Source organism: Condylostylus longicornis, unplaced genomic scaffold, assembly GCF_029603195.1.
Source record: "Condylostylus longicornis isolate FDR11 unplaced genomic scaffold, ASM2960319v2 ptg000044l, whole genome shotgun sequence".
NCBI lineage: Eukaryota > Metazoa > Arthropoda > Insecta > Diptera > Dolichopodidae > Condylostylus > Condylostylus longicornis.
In genome coordinates this window covers 10082211-10102620 of record NW_026578013.1, presented here as the reverse complement: position 1 = coordinate 10102620, position 20410 = coordinate 10082211, and the positions used below count along the sequence as shown (strand labels likewise).

General features: G+C 25.2%; 1 protein-coding gene across 1 annotated transcript in view; it reads left to right on the top strand.

The window, feature by feature from the left end:
- The first annotated feature begins 275 nt into the window (after positions 1-275).
- Positions 276-20410, top strand: part of LOC129610166 (protein sprouty) — a 51981-nt gene continuing 31846 nt past the window's right edge. The window contains exon 1 of the mRNA XM_055522582.1: positions 276-418. The gene's annotated coding sequence lies outside the window, so the exon portion shown is untranslated. The remainder of the gene's footprint in view (positions 419-20410) is intronic.

Below are 20410 nucleotides of genomic sequence, written 5' to 3'. Positions count from 1 at the left end.
TAAAAAAAAATTCAAAAAATATTTGTGAAAATTAATTAAAAATATTTTTTAAATAAAAATTTAAAAAAATTATTAAATTTTTAATAAAAACTCCCGAAGAGTGTGTAAAAATTAATTATTAAAGAAAATAAAAGTTTCTAATTGTATAAATAGTTAAAAATAGTCAAAAATTTTAAATAAAAAAAAATTATAATTAAAATATAAATTAAAAATTCCTAAATTTCATTAAAATTCTAATTTCTAAACTTATGAAATTTAAAAAATCAAATTTGTATAAAAATTAAATAATTACAAAAATAAAAAATTTAAATGATGACTGCAATTAATTTATAAGGGAATATTACTAAAAAAAAAAAAAATTAATGAAAAAAAACATAATTTAAAAAAAGACTATAGCTATAGATCTACTTAAAATAAGGTAAGTTAAAAATTTATGAAGAACGAATAATTAACATTTAATAATATTTTAATTTATTTGCTATGGTAAAAGTACAATTTCTCTGTTAAATTTATACAGAGACGAACAAAATTAATGTTCCACATCTTTCGAAAGCCAACAACAAAAACAAGTAGAGAAATGGCAAACTAATTCAACTAAAACTTCTCTAATCTATATTAGAAAATTTCTTATAAAATACTAAGGAAGAGTAATTTAATTTTAAATTAAATTACTTATTTCAGAATAAAATAAAAATTTAATTTTTTCGAATCTTCTCCCAGTTACAAAACTAATTTTCTATTCTCTATTTATAACTATTATATTCTCTCGCAATAATACGGAATAAGTGCTATTTCATAAAATTACCTGTATTGTTGTCAAAAGGCATAAATATTTTTTGCATAAAAAAAAATCAGTAACTGCTAAGCTCTGGCAACTATTATATTAGAAAAGTATTATTTTTTTTCACTAAAAACTATTATTTTGAGTTTCTTTAAAAAAACTTTAGCCCTTTCAGAGCGATACAAACATTTGTATGTTTTCTTTTACGAAAAATAAAATTTGATTAAATAAGTAAAGCTTTCTTAAACTCTGCGAAATCTATTTTACTTGCTTGAGTTGCGATCTGTGAAAAATATTTTTTATATAAAATATTCCTTTTAATTTTTAGCATTTTTTCTAAAAAAAACTTTTAAAAAAGTTCTTATTAGCTTTCCTTAGTCCGCTAGTCCGTGTCCGTGTTCGTGTCCCGGTTTACAAAATTTCTGCTTACTACTATAGAAAGTTGAACTTTATATACAAATAGATTTTTGATAAAAAACTTATTCTCTTGGAAGAAAATTTTTACCTATCTCTCCCTCTCTAAAAGTTATGACCCATCAAAATCCTACAAATGGTGTTTGTTGACTATTTTTTGAAACAAAACCGCAAAGAAAAGTTGTGGCTGGCTTTTTCTACCGCATCATACAATAGTTAAGCTTTAAAAAAACAAAATGGCCGTCAAAACTAATCTTTATCTAAAATCCATTTTAAAATTTTTGATACCTTTTTTTTTTACACGACAAGCTGTAAGATTCTGAAATTTTCAAAAATTTTAGATAATAACAAAGAATTTATTTAGAATAGAAGACATTTTTTTCCACCTTGATCCCCCTCTTAAAAAAAAATTTCAATTTTCGGCGCCTTAAATTTCCCACAAGCTTTTCCAAATTTCTATAAATGTACAAAGCTAATATAATTATTTATCTTAACGCACTGAATTAACCCTTAAATTGAATCACTAGCTTAACGCCTCCTTAAATTTTTTTCATCCTAAATGTATGCAATCATTTGAAAAACTTTTGGTATGTGTGGAAATAAAATGTTTTTGGAATGTGTGAAAATAAATTACTTAAAAAATGTAATAAATTGTTTTTTAAAGCAATATTTTCAGTTGCTAAAGGGAAACGTACTATTCTAAAAACAATTAATTTTGTCATTGACTAATGTACAAATTACACATTTCCACACAAGATCCAATTTTTACCTGTGTGTCAAAAATTTGACAGCAATGTTTTAAATATTTGCAATCTATAAACTGACTGAAATGATTTTTTTCATCAAATTTAATTTGATTTCAAATTTCGATTACATGTCAGATTTCCATCAGATTTTCATCAAATATTTATTTTTATCAAAAATTTAATCTGTTGTGTACTTCAGTTTTGAAATTTAAAATTTAGACTCAAATGTATATTAAAAATATGAACTTCAATTAAAAATGCATCCCACATATTACGTTGTAGAATAACGATTACAATTATTGGCACCCCTACATTTTGATACAACCATTAGTATCTTAGTATTAAAAACCATTTTTGCCCTGGACAAATAAGTTTTTATGCTTATAATATGTTACTGACTCCAGAAATATGAATTCCTCCAGTTACTTTCCATTTACCTATTCAAACTAATCATGAGTAGACTAAACCGAACACAGCTTACTTCGACCAGATGCGTAGATGATCTGTGCTTTTGCACGTTATTTTTTCCCTGTAAGTGGAAATAGTATTTTTAATTTACAGCAGGCTTCTCATCGGTGTGTTTTCGGAGTTACTCTGTCATTTAATTTTATTATATTAATTATATAATCATTTTTATAAAATTTACGATCATACCAAACAAAATAAGGTTGTGTTTAACTCACATACCGAAAAATACCGTTCCATTTACAAATAACGCATACAAGCTCATGGGAATTTTGAACAAATAAATGGAATGCAAGTATTATTTAATTTAAAAAATATGTTCAAATGGCAATAACACAATCTCATTCGATTTAAAGCACTATCTTTCTTATGGAAGCCAGCTATTAATCGTACGCCAAAATAGTGTACATATTTTATACTTCCAAAGTTATTTTACTTGAACAGGTTGCTATAAAGGCATATCGTACTTGCAAGGGCAAAATTTTTTATTACTTTTATATAAAGCAGGCTTGATAGAAATTAAGTTTTAACTTTGGCTGTATCGAATACAACTGTACAGTACAGCAGGAATGGTACAATGAGCTGTTTAAAAAGGGTGCTTTAAAATTAAATTTTTGAAATTTTTTGCGGTTGTTTTCTTAATTTTATACGGTATTTTTTCGTTGACGTAAAATGGCAGCTTTGAAAATTTTCCAAAATTTAGAAAGTCGGCCTTCCACCTATTATTTATACGATTAAAGTATTGCATGTTTCTTAATAAGTAGTGTAACTATTTACAATATTGGAAATTAAAAGGCTTTATTATATAATACGCATTTAACTCCTTCTAAGAAGATATTTTGACTTCTAATTTAAGGTTTTCTGTGCCTTGATTAAAAATTCTACAAAAAAAAAAAATTAAAGCTTCCTTTTAACTTTTAGGCTGAAAAATTTTATGAACTTTTTCCTAATACTGTGCGAGATTTTCGTCAAACCTGAAAAAAAGCTTTTCGCATCTTTGTGTTGGCCACATAAGACCTTTTTAATTAATTTTACTATTGCTATTGAATTTTACACTGCATGAAATGATTAATTGTCAAACTGACAGCCCCTAAAACAGGAACATAGATTTAAACCAATTAACCAGATCTAAACGTTGAAGCTAACCCTATCTGAATTGAAATTTAATAACTATACAAAACTAAGTGAGAATCAAAACTTTAAAAGTTTTTAAAATGTATTGTGTCCGTATTGTGTATACAATAGGCAGGTCATGTGATGGCAACAAATTTTGCAAATCGAGTTTTCGGTGGGAACGTACTTCTCCATAGTAGGGAAGTGTAAGTAAACTATTTTTAGCAACCTGTCGGTCCGTCGGTCTGTCGGTCTGTCGGTCTGTCGGTCTGTCGGTCTGTCGGTCTGTGTGTGTACGCGTGTATCTCAAGTTCTACTGAACCGATTTTGATTTTGTAAGTTTATTTCCACCATGGCAAGGATTGATCAACTTTTGAGATATATCAGGCCTCGGGAACTGCACTTTTTAGCGGGCCTGTTTTATATTTTTGAACATTTTGAAGAAAGTATTCAACCGATTTACTTGAAATTTCATATATAAGCTTTGCTCGATCGTCCGCGAAAATTCCTATGTTTTGGAAGAAATCAGGCATCGGCAACTAGGCGTTTACTACGGGCCAAATATTCATTTTTGTTTATAAAAAGAGAAATAATCAACCGATTTCATTGAAATTTAATATATGAGTTCCTCGTATCAAAACAATGAACATATAAATTTTTTGGAAATATCAGGGCTCGATAACTGATTTGCGGGACGATTTCACATTTTTCACCATTTTGAAGAAAATATTTCACCGATTTACTTGAAATTTCATATATGAGCTTTGCTCGACCGTCCGCGAAAATTCCTAACTTTTGGAACAAATCAGGCATCAGCAACTGGACGTTTACTACGGGCCAAATATACATTTTTGTGTATATAAAGAGAAATAATCAACCAATTTCATTCAAATTTAATATATGAATTCCTCGTATTAAAACAATGAACATATAAATTTGTTGGAAACATCAGGGCTCGAAAACTGATTTGCGGACCGTTTTTACATTTTTCACCATATCTACGGTTCGAATTCATGGGATTTCATGAAATTTGATATTTGAGTTCTGGCCATTTACAAAACTAACTGGTGGGCATTTCAAGGAATTCGGATAGCACAAAACGAAACTGTACTAAGAGCCAAATTTACATTTTTCTAGATATGTTAACTATAAGCTTACAAATGTCCTTAAAATTGGAAAGAAGTACTTAACAGACATTTTTTTAATATTCTGTAACACTTTCACTCAACTAGACAATTCACAATGCGGTCGGTTATGTGCTGACCACATCAGATTTTTTTAATTTGAATGTATCCGATAAAAATTAATAATCGAATCGTTTACCGGCTCATTATAATGTTAAAATTTTCATTTTTTTTCTCTTTTAACTATTCTGAGTCATGATATTGGAATTTTTACGGCCTATAAGTACTTAAGCCGCATATAATGATTTCTATATGTAGTAAAATAAAATACCACAACCGGAAATTATTACGATCCAACATGACATAAAGATGTTTTGAATAAAATTTCAGCATAAAAAAAAAATATCAAATAGTAGAAAAAAAATTTATCGGTCAATCAAAAAAATAAAAAAAATTTTTTTATTAAAATAAAAATGTAGAGAAATGAAAATAAAATTTTTCCTTATTTGATCTTCGTTAAACTGTCACTGAACCTACTATTGCTTTACCAAAATGCCATATTTATTTCATTACTTTTTGGGTACACGCTGCTACGCTCATACACGAACAGACATAAATAATTCATTCAATCAGGCGTTCGTTCATTCATTCGATTCATTGTATTCATTCATTAATTCTGTTTTATAAGCTTACATACTCGTATATGCGTGAACCTACATATAAACTATAATAATATAAGTAATGCGATATTACAACTTAATAAGTCCACCGCACATTGTGCTGATCTATACGAAAGTTACTAAACTTTATGAGACCTAATTTTCTAATTTTTTTTTGTTTTTTTTCTCTATTATAAACATTATGCAATGAAAAACCTTCATAAAAAAAATGAAAAAATTTGAAATGTTATTTTAATATTAAGTTTTTATAACAGAGTGTTTCATTTTTTATTTCCAAGTTTCAATATCCGAATCATGCCGATTTAAACTTGATTCTGGATAAAAATGCTTAAATATCTGAAATAAGACATATTTTTCCAAATATTGTAAGTTTATAATATCAGAAATAGATTAAAAATTTCGATCATAATATGTTTGACATAGCGAAAATTTATAACAAATTTTTTGATAAACGCTTGTGTTATTATAACAAATTCCGAACCTAGTCAATTGGGATACTGTAGTAGGTACCTATATCTCATTACTTCTAGATTACCCCAGAGGCACGCGCCAACTGTAAAGAAAATACTAAATACGAAATTAAAAACTATTTTAAATTTTTTAAATACTGGACAAGTGAAGATTTTCAAATACAAAATATCGGACTGTTCGATTTCGGGTTGTCTGATCGGTGAATTTCTAAAATATTATCAGTTATAATTATTAATAATAAAATGATGTTGAATCAAAAACGAATAAACTAACTTGAACAAAATTTCTCTTACAGCAAATTTTCTAATTTAAATTCTTTACTCACTTAATTATGACAATTGTTTGATAGTTATTAAATAATTCGTTTTATAACTTTTTTTCCAATAATTTGCTTAAAAAATTGCTTTCAATTGATTATAATAATGCATTTGTATATAATTAAGGATTAATGCAGGCGTTATCAGGGTATAATTAGTTTGGATGGAATTAGCATGAAGTTTTTAAAATATTTAAAAACAATATTGTTAAATTTTTATATTTCAGTTAATAAGGAAAAGAAAAATAACAATAATAATACTAAAAATAATAACTTTGATATATTCAGCGTTTTGTGCAGTTTCAAACACGTGAAACATGTACTTTGTAAATTATTTATCTAATATTACGGCAATTATCGAACAAAAACCTCTAATAACTTCCTTTGTAAGGTTTAGTTGAAATTTAATTCATAATATACTAAATAAAGAATTGGTTACAAATGGAAGCCAAACACTCTTACACTATATACTTAAAACGCCCATAATTATGCAAAAAATTTACTTAATATGAATAATAAAAAACTTACTTAATAAATTACAAAAAATTGTTATTAGGGTTTACAGAATCCTACAATATAACAACCCCCTTTTGAAGTTTAACATTCAGTAAACATAGGCATATGGAGTATGTTCTTAAACAAGACTACGTACTTGCCGGCCAATCCGTGGGGTCAAATATCTTTAAATACATAAGATATAGTCTTGTGTGTATTATTCGTATATAAATGCATGTCTTTTCATGTTTTACATAAAAAATATAATATAAGAACGCCGAAAAAATATAAGACCGTCACATATCCGAAAATTCTTTAAACAAGATAATTATATATAGAGATATTTTTTTTTTAGCAAAACAAATTTGAAAAAAACGAATTTTGCAAATCTATTAGAAAGTCATTTATTGTTTCTTCATAGCATTCAACGCCCGAAATCTGCATTTTGTTATTTGAGATAATAAACGACTAATATAGTGTTTTTAAAGCAATCTAAAACTATACACAAAATTAAAAAATTTCTTATGAAAATTATTATTATGCATAAATTGGCAATAGAGGAAGAAAACCACTTCGTCGTTTCGCTCTTAGGTACTTCTGATTTTTGATGTGTCGGTCAGAATTCGATTCTAAAAGTTGAAAACTTCGGAAATGACACGAAAATCACTATTTCTTGCTATAAATAAACGGCAAACATATCTAATGGCAATAATTTGAATGTCGTTCCTGTTGTTTATACTTTAAGTCGGTTACCGTCGCTATTGTTACATAGAAGAAATGAAGGTGCTCAATTTTGACCAACACTGTTTTAATTATTTCCACTAGTTGTAATATAAAATCCTTTTCAAAACTTAACAAAATTATAAAATGTTGCATTTTACTTTCGCTTAATCTAACGAACACTTCAAAAATGTACGAATTTTGCCAATATTGGAACATCACTCTGTACTTTAGTTAGAGAAATTTTAATAAAAAAAAATATTAAATAAACTTAAATATTTTAATATTTATCGACTTCTATATATAATATGTAATACGTGTATATGTGCTTAGTGTATTAAGCATACGGTATTGCATATTTACAATTTATTTTCTACACGATTAAAATATGACAAGGGAACCATTTATGTTGAACTTAGGAAAGTGAACTACCAATTTTATTTAGATTTCACGCCCGATGTATGAATAAGTAGAGAGACTTATACGAATTATTAGTACATAAACTTAAAAAATATTTTTTTTACCACCTTATTGTATAGACCTAGTTTCTATAAGTATATCTAAGTGTATATATATTATTTGTTGCTTTTGTTGGTTTTAATTTTTTTAACGGAATAAAATACTTTACGGTGTGACACCGGATTTTTTGAAATTTTTATATTTTTAATTTTTTTTTGCTCCAAAGTGAGATATTTTCATTTTTGAATTGGCATTATCAATATTACACTTAGTTTATATGGAAAACTAAATCCTGTTGCTTGATTATTTAATATTATACCTCTTTTTTGACAATTTTTGACCTTCTTTCATTATTAACACGAAAAATATTTATTTCTAAAGCCCCATATCATAACCCTACTGATGAGGTATAGGAAATTTTATAAATATGAACTCTGAGGTCAATATAACAACTCCGAAGTTTGTCTCCCGAAATAAATTTTTCGTCACACTTTTAGTAGCAATGTTCATTTGATATATAGCATTATTTTGTTTAAATCGCAATTTCATCCGAAATATGGATTCATGCATATTTTCAAAGCAAAAAATGTTAAAGCATTTCAATCAGCTCTATTGAGCGCAATGTTAGCTCAATCCTCATTTTTAAAGAAATAATGACCGGATAATATTGAACGTATTGGAATCCATAAAGTTTCTTTTGCATTTGTCTTTTAGATCTGATTAAGCAACTTATTTTTAAATTAAATTTCATAAATTTGATTGATTTACTTGAACATAAGTTCAATATGATAGTTCACTTACTTTTATAATACAGGTTTCATTGCTAAAATTAAGCAATTTTACAGGTATTATTTTTTGCAAGTAATTGTCGCAAATCCCGAATATAATTGGAAAAACTCATAAATCTAAATAATTTTTGAAATTGTGATAATATAAAGTGGCTTACCCAAATTTTTGTAATTTTACTCAAATATTTTAAAAAAAATCATGTCCATTTTCAAGAAAATATTTGACCATTTGCGATATATAGAGCAGCTTTTGTAGTTTATTATTTATTTTTCTGTTGGCAATGCGGTGACAATGGCCAATTACACCATTTTAATCGCATTATGATATTTTTTTGTATAAAAATAGCCAAAGTTTATTTGAATTCATTGTTAATATCCTAAAATAGTAATGAACAACCTTTTATTTAAAATACTTTACTTTATATAAAACTGATTAGTTAATTCCATAGTAGAGAGACTGAAAACATCCCACGTTAACAATTCATTAAAAAAAAAGAACACTGCTAAATACATTTTAAGCGAAATATAAAATAATGACAAAATCATAATAAAATATGTAGAAGTGTAGGCAACATTTGGAGGTGGATTCCTTATAGAGGCAAATATTTTTATTATAATAACTACCTTTCCACTATTAAGATGAAAATGTAATCAAAAAAGTTAGAAATAAATTGAAAATTATAAGTGAATTAAATAGAAAAATACGAAAAAAAAAACACAAAAAACACAATTTGTTAAAAATTACAAACGGCAACACTTGAAAATCAAATTCCAAACAAACATACATAGGTGTCATTTTTGTCATATAAAAATTTATGTCAGATTTAGTTTTCTTTTTTTTTATTTTCATTAAATTTAGTCTTTTTAAATTTTTTATTTTTCGTTTTCAAATAAAATTGTATAATAAAATGCTATTAATAAAGTCATAAAAATCAAATTAGAAATTTTTATATTTTTTTTTTAATTTAGTAAATTATTAATTGATTAGTTAGCAATTAAATATAGCAATTAACATTATTAATTTTCCACCTTCTTGGAAAAACATGTGAGTATAAAATATTAAAAATTTATTTCAAATTATATTTGCGAATAATTAAATGTTAATTTTTAATAAAATTTTACTTTTTGTCAAAATATAATTGAATGTATTTCAAAATTATTAAATGTCAGTTACAATAATGGAGAACATGAAAATTCTAGTAGAATAAGTAGCGAATCAAGCCCATAGATGAATTAAATTTTATTTTCCTTCATGCTCGCAAAAATATGTAAGGACATTGGGGATTTATTTAATACTTAATCATTTACTTTTTAATACGTACGAGTAATATTCAGCTAACCATTGAGAAGTAGTCCTGGAACTGAATTTTTCATAGCTGTATAAAAAGATGCTTATTGAAAATGTGCAGATCAACTAAATACTAATTATTAAAAAATGTTTATTTCCCTGTGAAATTTTGCAGTGAAAAGTAAAGAAAGCTTCTTCTTTCTATGTCTTATTGAATTTATTATTATTCTATTTTCAATTAATTATAAAAGCCTCAATATGAATTGCCACCATGTTCATTATCTTTCCAAATTTTGATTAAATGAATAATATCCGAAATTAAATAGTATCAGTTTTTAATCACTTTTTAATAATTATTGTTTTGACAGACTAAGATTTAGGGTATGATCAGAAAGTAATCAAAAATGTGCAACAATGCAGCGTCGATGTAAACAAAAGTTGCTGATACCAATGTGATGTGTTTACCTTGCTGATGCAACATTAATTTGACATTTTTGGACACTTTCTACAACATGTGTTTTTTAGCGTTTATTTTGAAAATGTTTAATAATTTTAAAAGTATTACAATAGTTAACAACTGAAAATTTATTAAAAATTTTGGAGATTTTAATATAATGGAACATTTAAAAATATTAATACCGTATATAAAGAAATAATTAACTTCATTAGTTGTTGAATAAATTATTTACTTCTCAGCTTCCATTTAAAAAACTTTGCATCTATACAAAACCACAAAAAAATTGATGCACAGCTGATTTAATATGAAACGTATACGATGCGTATTTTTGACATATTTGGGCACAAAATCTTAAAGTATTAATGCATTTTCGTTTATGATTTTTACATGATTACACATCGATTCTGCATCGATTACTTTCCGATTATACCCTTACTCTATAAATTAATTCGATTCGAATATTATTACAACAATGCAGTTGTAATGATAATGTAAATGCTGATTTTTTGTAATTATTGTTGCTAAAATTAACTTTTCTTCGAAATTCTTTATTAAATTTTGATCAAATTTATTGTTATTTATGAATTCAACTATTTATTATTTATGATTGATATAATGGGACCCTGATGTGGCACATTATGTATATTTTCAAAATGATGTTGTCGAATTCCAATATATCTGTAAAAAGAGTATAGTTTTTTGTAAAGGTTGCACTAAATCGTGAAAGATTTCTGGTGTATTGCACACTTATTTAAAATATAAAGAAAATTAATAAGCCTCTACTTAAAATGCTTTTAAAAATTTGAAATTGACTCTTAGCGGAAATTCCCTTTCGGAATCCAGCTTGACTTAAAAGTTTAATTGCAGTTTAATTGACACCAAAACAAAGAGAAACAACAAACATCGCTGAATTCAATAAAAATTCGGTAAGAGATTAAAAGTTGTAAAAAGCAAAATATTGCAAAAGAAGTGAAATTCAAAAGTGGATACGAACGGTATTTTCAAGACTTTTAACAATTTGATTCAAACTAAATGAGTTAATTGAAACAGATCTTTTTGTTGTAAGATTTGTCAATAGTCTCTGGAAGAAATAGTAAAGACATCGTAAAGGTTTTTCTCTTGCAATCGTTCGATAATCTTTTCCGTAATTCAACAAATTTTTAGGGGTACGCTGCCTAATAAAACTCGCCTATGTGACATAATTAGAATAATTTAATAACTTTTAAATGTTTCGGGAAGAGCAAAGAAATAAGAGAACTTCTAAAATGAACTTCCAAAATGAACGTATAATAGCTATTGAAAAATGAATAAAAGAAGCGAATAAATTATTAGAACTACTTTTATTCATCAATTTTAAAAGCAAACAAGGCCCCTAAATATATGCAATTAATTTATAGCTACTTGTCTTAAGAGACGAGTCATTTTTCATCAATTTGCTTCTTAACTTTCTTTACTATTTTTGTCTTACAGTTTAATTTTAATTTTTAATTCAAATTACGTCAAACTCTGTCATATTTAATATAGAAAATTGTTACCATTGTACTGTAAAAATATATAAATTGGTGTTTAAATTCGCGTACTTTTTTTTACTTCTCTTTTATAACCTTTAGATTATCCACCACTGTCGTGTGATCCAGTTCATATAGGTGTCAAGAAAATAAAATAAAATACAAAATTCCTAGTCTTTTTGACTCAAATGAAGTATGTTATTTAAGTGCTCCTTTAGCCTTGTTGGTACTGATGATCTCTTCGTTTCCGGCGTCAAATATGTTGGAATTATTTCATTTTATTTGATTGGCAGGTTTCTTCTGAACTTCCTTCTAAAATCTTTGGCAGATTTAAATAAATTCCTTAATTGGTATTGCTGCTTGCACATTTCCCGATCTTCTATTTTTATTTCTTTTTAAATGGATAAAAATCTTATCATAAGTTAATGATATTTATGTTCTCTATTGTGAGTCGAATAATCTGTTTTGTTTGTATAGCCTGCTCCTATTTTAACGCTTTTTCCGTTTATTCTTGATGAAATCCATGGTGTGTTCCTTCTTATATCTACTTCTGGTTGTTGCGTGTACTACAAATTTTTGTTATGTTTTGAAATCTTCTTTTTCTATGGGTGTAGTCAACATTATATTGATAATAAAACTTTTTTTAAATGCTCTCTAATACTTAGACAAATAATTCTATTAAACATCTATTTATTGGTTCGTATTTCCCATAATTCGTTCGGTGTTAAATATATTTACTGACTTAAAACAAGTACTGTGACCTAAACTATAAAATATATGAATGCATAATATTCTTTTAATTCTGGTAGCACCAATTTGTCAAATTTTAGCTTAAAGAATAAACAAAATATCCTTAACAACTATTTTAGATTCAATAGAGCGTTCAAGTTTAAAAATTTTAGTGAATTCGTATAAGACGACAGATATATGAGATCTTGCCAGTTTAAACCACCCAACGAAATCTGATAAAATAATTCTAAACCATTCTATTTCTTTTGCTGTGTAATAACGATAATCAAAGATTAGTAGACCTGTGTTGCATTTGCAATCACAAATTTAAGGCACAATTACTTATATTTTTACAAAATTAGTGAAAAATATCACAAAAAAAATTAAATGTATGTATTGTGAGTTTTATGGCCAAACATTTTTGAAATTTTATCTGGTTAATAAAAAAATTTCTTTAATTTGTCAAATTTTTTATAATGTGATTGAAAGTGATCGCATTCAATGTTTAGAAATAAAATTTATTTTGCAGTTGTACAATAATTTCCCTATTTCTTGTCATGCAACAAAAAATTTTTTTAACTAATTGTAAATTACTTAATTATTTTATTTTTGTTTTTCTGATTGTTGTTAAACTAGCGGTATTATTAAACTTCCTTTTATACTGTAATTTTATCAAGTAGTTTTATTACCAAATATCTCGCTATGCTATTACATATTAGTCATGACTTTACAGAAACAAAAAGCAAAAAAAAAATTATTTTCATCTCTTTCTCTCTTTGTGTCTCTGTATTTCTTATATGCGGTGCGGTGCTTTATGTTTCTTTATTCCGCAGTCATATTAGTTTTGTTATTCATTTAACAAAATATTGCAGTCAACGAGGCAAAAAGAAAAAATAATAATAAGCGAACAAATAATAAAAAACAAAAAAAAATACTGATTTTCCGTTACACGATTACATAATTTTTAAACCGCAATTTTACTACTTTTTTTCCTCTCTTTTTTTCATTTTAACAATTTTGTTTTTTACACTTGTAATAGATTACGTGCATGTACAATATATGTATTTATATGCATGTATGTATGTATAAATTATGATTTTCTATTTTTCTCTTTTTGATAAAATTATTGTGAAAAATTTCAGAATTCAAAAGATTCAAAAAGAAAAGTTTAACATATTTTTTTTTCGTTTCTAATGCAAAAAATTTTTAATTATAAATAAATAAAAATTATTTTACAACGGTAAATACATTAATGTTTTGATAGTGCAATAAATTCAAATTTTTTTTTGTAACTTTTATTTCCTATACTGTCTTTTTACAGTTACTTGTTTCCTCTTTCACTTTTACATAAATTAAGTGTGCAATATTAAATATTTGCATATGCGCATATAATGAGTGCCGAATTTACTATCTGACTGCTCCTATTAAAAAAGAGGGAAGTTTATGAAATAGAAGCAAATCGGTTTAATAAAGTCAAAATAGTTATTACCAAAAATTGTCCAGTTTGATACTTAGTTAAATAGAACGCTTCAATAAAACAATAGGGCACTTTCCTGATTAACAAAACAAAAAAAAAATTAAAAATTTAGAAATTTTAAGAGCGTGTATCTCCTTATATTACACGGCAAGTGAGAAGTAGATGAATGACTATGACATATTTGTATAATGTATTTTTCGTGTAGGACAAGCTTTTCCTTATACAAAACTTATACAAAAATTTATTCATTATTTCTTAGCTTTTTTTTCGAAGATGATACATGTTTTTAGAAAGATTATTTTATAGAGAAAATATAAGTAATTTTATTGAAAAAAACTAATATCCATTAAAAAAAGGACAATTCTAATTTAAAAATAAAAAAAAGATGATTGAGAAATGTTATTTTGCTTTTGCACATTCGCAATTTTAACACACATATTCACCTTAAAAGAAGGGTTCAGACTTATGAATTTTACTAATACAACATCATAGTTGCGGAATTAATAAGAATGTGCTTATTACACTACTAATTTATCTTAATGGAAATTTCTTCATACAACTGCAGAACAGATGGATGACGTAACAAATACTTAGTAATCAAAATTCATAATTTAATTAGTGCAATAGGCACAATCCTATAAATATATATGTTCTTGTTGTGTGTTTCAATAGTAGATTGTATGTAGCAATCAATGTAAACAAAAAACAAATACTTAGTAATCATGTGAATTACAGTATAAGCAATGTAGAGAACATTTCGTCGGCAATTTCTTCATGCCTCTGTAGCTCAGTTGGTAGAGCGTCCGCCTAGAATGCGGTAGGTCACTGGTTCGAGTCCAGTTCGAGGAGAAAAATTTTTTTAATGAATTTTTCTGCCTTTAACTCGTTCCTTTGATTACGTCATCCATCTGTTCTGCAGTTGTATGAAGAAATTTCCATTAAGATAAAAAAGGGTTCAGACCTTGAAATTTTTTTAATCAAGACCTGTTTTTATTTTGAGTTATCTTTGAAAAAAAAAATTTACTAAAACCTAAAAATTTTTATATTGACATGAAATTAGGAGTTTTCTGAGCAACATGTCAAAAATTGAGCCTACATATCTGACAAAATTGAGAGTAAAAATTAATAATACACTGAGAAAAAAAAAATTGGGGCCATATTTTTAGTCTAGAATACACGACATAAAATAAAGTTAATAAAAATTTTATTCGATTTTAAGTTAGAATTTATATTTTTAAGTATTAGATTTCAAATAGATAATTTTACATTGAATTAGTTTTTCCCCTGTTTAAAAACGAACATAATAAAAATTATTTTAAGAACTTGCATAATGCTTTTAAAGTTCCTGATACGGTAGTTTAGGTAAATCAATGAATTAGACTTACTTACAGTGTGCAAATATTTAATAAAAAACATACATGCAGTTGAACTTCTATAACTCGAACTTCTCTCAAACTCGAATCTTTTTTTGCATTTATCATATTTCTTTATTTGTTTATATTAATAAGTTCCTCTTACTCGAATCATTTTATGACATTTTGACCTATGACAAGTTTCTTTAACTCGAATTTTTTGTGAAATTCATTTTTTTTCATTTTTCGGTTTCTTTTTCGTGGTTTTTTCTATCTTATAAATAGGTAACATATACTTGTATTTATCATATTTGACACTATTGTATTCAAATTTATTTAAAGTTTATAAAAATTTATTTGAATATTTTGACATAAGGTACAAATCATGCGTACATATTTGTTCGTGATATCGTATTGTTATTTTTTCGTATATCGTGGCAAATTATAAAATTAAAATGACCAATAGAAATTTAAAATATTTGTTTTTAGAAAACAAAATTAAATTAATTAAAGATGTAGAGAGTGGAGTTGCAAAAAAAGATTTATATATAAAATATGTTGTTCCCAAAAATACTTTATCTACAATGATAGCGAACAAAAAAAAAATAAAAAGTTATGCTCAAATATACGAATTAAATGCTGAGAAGATAAAAAAGACTGCAAAATTAGGCTTTTGGAAAATAAATAAAGTTATGGCAATGTGGTTTACAAATGCAAGGGCGAGTAATATACCAATTTTTTTACGTTTCTATTAATCGAATCCTCTCTAACTCGAACCTATTCTAGAACATTATATTATTAGTTCGTAATAATAGTTAATTAATATAGTATACCCATGAAAAATATATACATAGATATATGTATATGTGCATATTAGTAGGACACATATCATACATAAATAGCAAACTTGTTAATATTTATTGTACATTTTCTCAAATTTGAAAAAAATATACCAAAATCAACTTAAAATTCCGAAAAATAAATTTTTACGATTTTTTTCCCCTGTAGTGTAGCATTTATCGAAATCGTAAAACAATTAAGAGGTTTCAACAATGGAAGGTTTTTTTATATCAATTTTTTAATATTTCTATAACACAAAACTTTGGAAATGTAAGCACTAATAAAATGGAAAGGGATTGAATTTTAACATTTTCAAATTAAAAATTTGAAAAAAGTTGATCTTGCAGAAGATTTATGATGTTAAAAAGCGCTATCTACAGCTTCTATAAGAATACGTGTATAAATTCGTCAGCTGTGAACTGTTACTCTCTTTTAGGATCCAGGCCTGTATTTCTATCAGAAGCGAGAAAAGTTTAATTACCCCGATTTTTGCCGTGTAATGCAAAAAACAGTTTTTACAAAAAAATTTCATTAAATACCTTGTTACACAAATAAGAAAAATATGTATGTACATATGTTAAATTAAGTTAATATGAAACGTAGTAAAATGCTAAAAAATATTTTGTGATAAAAAATAGGTACTAAAAAAAACTAAAATAAAAAGCAATTTCTAAGAAAATAGGGAAAAAGTCAACTAAATAACAATGTGACTATTTTTTTTCTGCCTCTGATCTTTACAAAATAAAAAATAATAATCACAAATCTGCCTTCAATAAATCCATATACGTACATACATACATACGAGTATGTATATACATATTTGTATGATCACAATCGCATAGTATATAATTTTTCATATTATTATTTAATTCATACACATTTTTACAAACCTACCAACAATTTTTATAATGCTTTTGCTCATATTGTAATTTCTAATGTGTGCTCGAAACAATATATACATACATACATACTATTGTATTAAATTATGTATATCATGTGTTATTATTACACTATCATTCAAATGTATGTACATATCGAATTCTATACAAAACTTGTATTATAATTATATCGCACTATGAAGAACTTCTATTAAATTATATATATATATATATATATATATATATATATATATAAATACATACACAAACTATACGACATTCGTTTAATATATTGACATACAACATACTTATATGTGCATATTAAAATGTGTGTTAATAAATATACGAACACTGTTAATTCTATACGACTATACAATCATACATACTATTCTATGAAAGGGGATAGCCGCATATATAAAATATCATAATATATTTATAAGCACATTATAAATGCGAATATTTATACTTACATACAAACATATAATCTACAATTTTATTTTTCATTCATCATAATGGCTGGCTTCATTCATAAAAACGAATTTTTGCCGAATACGATTTTAATTTTTTTTTGCTGCTTTCGTGATTTTTTTCCTTCTTTTCTTTATTTTTTGTTTTTTTTTTTTTTTGATTCAATAATACTCTTTCCTCATTTTGTATATGAATATATCGAAATCACATTCACACCAATGCTATGTATGAATCAAAAATTTGTTTATAAATATGTGTTGGTAAAATATGTATATATATACTTACGAAGTATGTATTAACACTTTTGTAGTTTTACTAAATAAGTGAGGTCTTGTGTCTGTGGTAAATTGAGATATTTATAAAATCTCATATAATATAAAAGAGCTGATTTGATATTTTAAAAATCATATTATATTCCATAGATAATACATATATATACATATATACATATATACATAAATTTACACTAAAGGAAATTGATACATATGTATAAGAAAATTATTTTAAAAGTCAAAAATTGAAAGAATATATACAGATTCGTAGTGTTGTTCTTTAATTAAAAAAATGTTGTGCTGTAGCTGAAGTGTGGTGACTCTTAATATAAGAAAGTAGTAAAGTACCTACATAATACTGATATATTTCATAAGAGATTTATTTTTTATATGTATTACAGCAACATATGTATATATGAACACATGCCATACACTTTATAATTATTACAATTTAATATTATATTTTAATATAAAAGTTATTATAATATTATTTACAAATTTATTTTTTAAAAATAATGTAAAAATTTAATAAAAATATTTTATAATTAAAAGCAAATGCATAATATTATAACTATTGAATTTTATGAATATTTCCTTTGCATTTGTGTAGGTTCTTATAAAAAAAAAATTTTATTTAAATCACACACAATACTTGCAAACTCTTATACAAAATACAAACAAAATAATTTAATATGAGCTGCGCTACGAATATACGTTAAGCGATATATTTTTTAAGTAATTCATAAATACTTTGTGTGTTTGTGTAGATAACTGGATTTATTTTCATTTTAATATTTTCTCTCGAAGTATTTTTTTTTTCAGACTTACCGTTGTTATTTTCTAATAAAATTAAATAAGAAAATATTGTTTTATATTTAAAAGTTTTATAATTAAGGAAAAGAATAAATTGAGCTAAAGTGAACATTCATACATAAAATATAAATTCATATTTGTCTGTTCATAATAATTGTATGTACATACACATTACATAGTATAACTACACATCTATAGGTATATAATATCTATATAGTAAGTTATGGATTTATTTTTATATTTTTGGAGTAGGCCTTAAATTTGTGTAATTTTTTTTTCAATCTTTTTTTTTTTGATTATTAAGTATTAACACGTCATTCAAATAAAAATTTTACTAAAATATGAAAAAAAAATTAATTTTTTTTTTTTTATTAATTCATTTTTATATGGAAAAATTAAATTCAGTAAGTTTTTTTAATTTTATACTTTGTTTTTATTTCAAACAACACATGTATGTACGGTGTATAATGTAATTTTTATCTAGTTATTTCATTTTAATAAAAACAGAAGCTAACTCACCATATAATAATGAATATTTACGGATACTATGTACATATGTATGTGCATATGTAGGTATGACAATTAATTTGTAATCATATAAAAGTATTGCTGCATATGAATAAAAACTATACATCAATTTGTATATAGAAAATAGTGTTAATTCATTCATTTGACAAATTTGAATGTTCGATGAACTGCTTTGTATTAAGTTTTGATATTGAATATTGTAGTTATATGTGTGCATATAAATGAATTATAAATGATTTGTATAAATCCTCTATGTATATTTATTCAATGTGAATAAAAATTAGAAAAGTATAAATATCAAAATATTTATGTACATATATATATAATTAAAATGCATTAATTTTAAAAAAAATTCCCGTAAAATTTAAATTAATTTTTTCTAATTTTGATTTAATTCATTTTTTTTTTCAAAAATCTATTTTCATACGCATGAACGTATATTATTTATGTAAATATTTTACAATAATAACAAAATAATCATAATAAAAATAAAGTATCATTCAATCATTGGTATGTAGTGTTGCCTAAAAATTTTTCATAAAATGTTGCCTACAAAATACGAAACCACATCAATTGCAGATCAAAAAATAAAAGCATATAAAAAAATACGAGGCCTTCACAATAATGCGACTGACTGACGTGCCTATTTCCATTTTTAATTCAATATTAATAATGCTGCTTCATTGGAATGCCATGTGTGGCGTGAGATTCCGCTATACTTAAAAGAAATAGAAAAAAAAAGATAAGAAAAGAAAAAAAAGTTAAATAATACAATAAAATGAGAGAATGAAACCACAACTACATCATACATGATTTAAAAAAAAAAATTTTTTTTTTTATAAAAGAGAAAGGTAAAGAGAAGGAGGTAAACACTAGAGATGCAAATGCAAGGTTTTTTAAATTTTTCATTTATTTTTTTTTATTATTTAACTATGAATTAAAATTGGGGGTAAAATATCAATAAAAGTTGGAAAAGTTTTATATGAATGAATTATTATATGTATCGGCTTGGCATGAACATATGTGCTCATACAAACATATGCAAACAACTAAAAATATATACATAAATACATGTGCATATACAAAGTTACATTATTATGTACATACACATAATTTTCAATTTTTGTTCAAAAATCTTGAAGGTATTCCTCTTAAATAATTGTTGAAAAAATTTTTTTGAATAACCTAGACAAAAAATTGTTTGCATATACATACATACATATGTATA